Here is a 5,125-nt window from a genome sequence, read left to right as displayed (position 1 = left end):
ATGCATTAAAATGTGAGAGAAAATACATTTATATATATATATTTAAAATAAATGCTGTTCCTTTGAACTGTCTATTCATCAGAAAATCTATATATATATATTATAGAATAAAGATAAACATTTCTGGAGCAGCAAATCAGCATATTATAATCATTTCTGAAAGATCATGTGATACTGAAGACTGGAGTAATGATGCTGAAAATTCAGCTTCACATCATAGGAATAAATTACATTTTCAAATAATATTAAAACAGAAAACACTTATTCTAAATTATAATAATATATTGTATAAAACAGCCTTAGTGAGCATAAGAGACTTCTTTCAAAGACATAAAAAAATCTCACAAACCCCAATCTGTTGAACAGCAGTGTATATAATATGTGGTCAGCTCTACTTTGCATTTTTCTATATTTTAGATACTAAAACTGAAGGCTATAATAAAGAAATAAGTAAAGATTATTACCAAGCAATTTAAAATATATATATATATTATTTAGTTGCATTGTGTTTTCTTCCTTTGAACTGAACTGCTTTAATTTGGGGTTAAAATGTTATTTCTAAAAAGTGCTTGGAAAAACTTCCTGTCGTCTGATTTGAAGTTTGGTTTCTGAGATCAATCTGACCCCAGCCGTAATTATCTGGAGGGGAAATGGTTAGGCAGACAGGTATAGATGGAGTTCCCACCAACATACAGCGCTGTGGTCTCGGGTAATAGATAAGCGTTAAAATGACATCCTCTTGCTCCAAATAGAGATTTTAAATCAAAAGTCATTATTCTGGTTAAGTTTCAGTTAATCTTTTAATACCCTTCCCATATAGATCCAGTGGAGATATCACGATTGATTAAAGACGAGTGAGCAGCTGAAGAATGCATGTGCCAGCATTTCCTTACACAGCAGGGCTCAGAATGACCCAGTGCTTTAGATGTTAATTATCCCACAGTAATGTATGCACACCCCCCTCTGCCCTCTACCCCGCCATTCCCTGTCAAAAATAAAATAAAATAAAATAAAAACCGGAAAATGATTAATTCAGGCTTTCTTTCATATAAAATATTTGATATTATATTCATTCACATTTATTTGAGCACTATAAAGTAGTACAAATTAGTGCAGAATTGCAGGTATTATTCCACCGTCGCCAGTTAACAATCTGCAATACTATTATTTTACCATGACAGACAGAACAGACTTTGCTTGGAACAAAAAATAAATAAAAGTAGGACAGCTACATTCCTAAAATTAGATTCAAGGAATGAGTTACACCAGCTTTTGCACAAAAATGCTGACAATTTGTGTAGAACCAACAAAATAAATAAAACATTATTTATCCCTGCACTGGTCCCAAGAGATTCCTTCATGGGATGCCATAAATAGTACATGTACAGATTTTGAGCAGTCTCAAAGAAAGAAACTCTTTTATTTGTCAAAAAGCAGCTAGACTTTGCAGACATCTACAGGAATGTTCTTCCTCACAGCCAATAATTCCAGAAACTCCATGGCTCTGACTTCACATGGCCCACTCTAACACGAAAAACAGTGACAGCTATTCAGCTTTATTCCGAGCTTGTTACAGATGTGTACGAATCAGCAGATCAAAGTAGCTCTGTGTGCACATTATGGCTTTTCTGAGGTTTTGAAGAGCTGAAGCGCTGCTTAGTCTGACATTCCCCCTGTCACCATCAAACAAAAGCATCTCTCTCTCTTGAGAAAGGGATGTGAGCTCCAAGATCAGCTTCAGAGATGGTGACCAATCACAACAGTGTGCACAATCCGTTGCCTTGAGGCGAGAAACATTAAGGTTTATGTTGTCACTTTCAAGACATCATATGTTTTTCTTCTTACGTTCTTGAGCGCTTGTCAAAAAAAGAAAAGAGTGAGCATTTTTGATTTGCTGTAGATGTAAAAGCACCGGTGATCATGGGAATGCACTCCTTACCCGCATGGGTCATGTATGTGCATTTCCATGTCTTCCAGCGTTTACAAGAAAAACAAGCAGAGAATTAAACATGTAGTGATGTCTTGCTGAGAAATCCCACTCTGTCAACAAGAAACAGTTATGCCATGTTCAAGAGCAGATATAGTGTTCCTCGCCGCTGTCTGCTGTGTGTGTGCACCTGAGAGCTGAATAATGTCTAAATTACAACTGGAACAAAAGATTCTTTTATGCAGGGAGCACTGGACAGAGATGACAGCTATAATATTGGCCTCGGTACATACAGGTAACATTCTAGGTAAGAGGAAATAGCCTTTTTAAGCTTGACATTGACATGCAGAACTGATAACATAGGGTTGTGGGATATATGGGGGAAACATTAGATGGCATTAATGTTGTGCTATGCGGTGTAGATAAGAAGAAGAACAGCAAACATCTTATTTTGTGAAAGTGTACACTCCATTTGGTTGCTTTAGACCATTACTGACCTGAATAAAATCATATATAGTGTTTACAATGAATCAATCCATTGTATCGCTACTTTTTAGGGGAATTTCAATAAGTGGTATACTTTGTATGATTTTTCTCTTGCTTATTTTAACTTTTTTTTTTCTTCTAAATCTAGGGAAAAAACTGGGGGATGAATACAATGTTGACAGAGTCAAGACCGAATCCACATGCTCCCAAGTCCATGACAAGACCAAGACCAGGAAAATATGGTCCTGGACTCTGACTCAAAGATCAAGACTATAATAATATGAGCCAGATTTCAGGACCATATTTTTATGATCTTGGATTTGTCATGGATTTGGGAGAAAGTGTTCTCAGTCTTGAATTGGACTCGAATCTCTTCTGGTCTTGGTTATGACTTGGACTTGAATGAGCCGGTCTTGACTACAACACTGCTCTTACAACAAAGAAACAATGTGAGGTAAAACATAAAATAAATATTAAATATTTTGCACTATTTCCAAATTAAATAAACTAATCTGTGACACTGATCATGTGAGTCTTTGTATGAGACCATTGCCATTTTTTGTCATTAAAGCAAAAACAAACCCCCCCCCCTCCCAAAAAACAAACAAAAAACACACTAAGGCAATCTGAAATTCATGTAAAATTTTCAATTCAACCTTTCACTTAAATTGTATTGCTAATAATATAATTTGCAATTTAAAAGTTTGTATTAAACGAACGTATTAAACTAATGCACAAAAACAAACCCCCCCCCCCCTCCCAAAAAACAAACAAAAAACACACTAAGGCAATCTGAAATTCATGTAAAATTTTCAATTCAACCTTTCACTTAAATTGTTTTGCTAATAATATAATTTGCAATTTAAAAGTTTGTATTAAACTAACGTATTAAACTAATGCAATGTGTAAGATTTGAACTAGAAGAATATAAGAAAACTACAGTAAAACAGCAATATTGTGAAATATTATTACAATTTTAAATAAATGTTTTCTATTTTCATATATTTTTAAAAATGTAATTTATTCCTCTGATGCGAGGCTGAATTTTCAGCATCATTACTCCAGTCTTCAATGTCACATGATCCTTCAAAAATCATTCTAATAAGCTGATTTGCTGCTCAAGAAACGTTTGATATTATTATCAGTGTTAAAAACATTTGTGCTGCTTATTATTTTTGTAGAAACTGTGATACATTTTCTCAGGATTCTTTGATGAACGGTAAGTTCAGAGAACAGCATTTATATGAAACAGAATCTGCCCATAACGCGTTCTTGCGGAATAAAATTATAAATTTGTTTAAAACTTAAAGACATGAGTTGGGAATAGAAATGCTTACAGAGAAGAAACTTCAAAGAGACAGAAGCTCCGGTGCTCTGTCACCAGCGAGTGCCTGCCTGTCAACCCATGCTGCATCTCTGCCAACTCCGAGCCCTTTCAGCTGCCCCCTGCTGCCATCATCATGGTGCTGTGGGGAAAAAATAACACAAAAAAACTGATGACAAGCTCCTTTCATGACACTTATCATTGCATTCTATCTAAAATCTAGATGAGCCAGACAAAGCACCACCAGTCCCTATACCGCAAATCAGAGCATAATCACTCTCAGCATAAGGAGTTAGGCTCATATGACACTACCTTTATTCCTGTATGTGAAGACCTCCGCCTGGTGGTCCACACATCTAGCCTGAATGCCACATGATGATGCTTGCCTTTATCCTAAAGAGATATCTTGGTGTTTTAACATTGGTTTAACAAATAAAGAAGAACAAAGTCTTGCCGCAGATCCTCGGAGACACACACACTTGCACGCTACTCTTACGTCACTGGTGATGGTTACATTGTGGTGTTGGTTTCAAGATAAGACAATAAAGGTCTATGTTTCATCAGCACATACAATGTCACAGAAATGCGGGCTGCAGTCAGAACAACCGAGCGTCCAGCGTGTGGTTTTTTTGTGCTTTGACATGAAATGCAATTTTTTTTTCATTTCAGTGAATGACACATGAATGATGCCAAGATTAAAGTTTCTGCACCAGTCATGTCAAAACAGCCATTATTTCAGCTGACATACCAGCACATGGAAAACTTCCCACAAAGCTTTTCTTTGGTGTAACATCTCAACCTCAAACTTCAAAGGAGACAAGACCGCAAAAACAGCGGGCATGAGCCATTTCAAAAGAGGAGTGAAACTCCATTCACACTCTTAAGACCCAGCCGCACCTTCAGTCTCTTGACTAGCATGAGTTTGTTCCGTCTGGACCACCTGGAGGATGATTTTACATTGTTAAAACAGGCTTTGAGATCTTTGTGGCTCTCATGCTCACGGACAAGTATCCGTGTCTGCAAAGCCTTCTTCGAAGCACAATCATCCTGCATTGACCATTGATCTCGGCGGGCTGTTAGAAGATGTGTATCGTAAACACAGAGGGCAAGATGAAGGTGACTGGGGTTGAGATGGATCACAAAGCCCCCCTGTGCGTTTAAAAGCCCCTTCTGGAAGGTGCTTTCCTGTCAGTTTTAATGTGGATCTGCCTGGAGGTGCTGTTTCAAGTTCATATATGAAAAGATCTCTTCCAATGGAGTGCAAGGAGAAAAAAAAATCACTTTGCATTCTGAAGTCATGACAATGTCTGAGATTGAAATAAATAACTCAATACTCTGTATATTAATAATTGTCAGAAATAAAAAAAATTACAATTTGTAAAAATTAT

General features: G+C 36.5%; 1 long non-coding RNA gene across 2 annotated transcripts in view; it reads right to left on the bottom strand.

Annotated features, from left to right (window-relative positions):
* Window positions 1-3,737: 3,737 nt before the first annotated feature.
* The window catches only part of LOC107565710 (uncharacterized), a 7,023-nt gene continuing 5,635 nt past the window's right edge, over window positions 3,738-5,125 (bottom strand). For both annotated transcript variants that reach the window (XR_001606409.1, XR_001606410.1), the window contains exon 3: window positions 3,738-3,879. This is a non-coding gene — a long non-coding RNA (uncharacterized lncRNA). The remainder of the gene's footprint in view (window positions 3,880-5,125) is intronic.

Source organism: Sinocyclocheilus grahami, unplaced genomic scaffold (genome assembly GCF_001515645.1).
Source record: "Sinocyclocheilus grahami isolate Dianchi unplaced genomic scaffold, SAMN03320097.WGS_v1.1 scaffold1020.1, whole genome shotgun sequence".
Lineage (NCBI taxonomy): Eukaryota > Metazoa > Chordata > Actinopteri > Cypriniformes > Cyprinidae > Sinocyclocheilus > Sinocyclocheilus grahami.
Note: the sequence above shows the minus strand (reverse complement) of the source record. Positions and strands in the feature narration are given on the sequence as shown.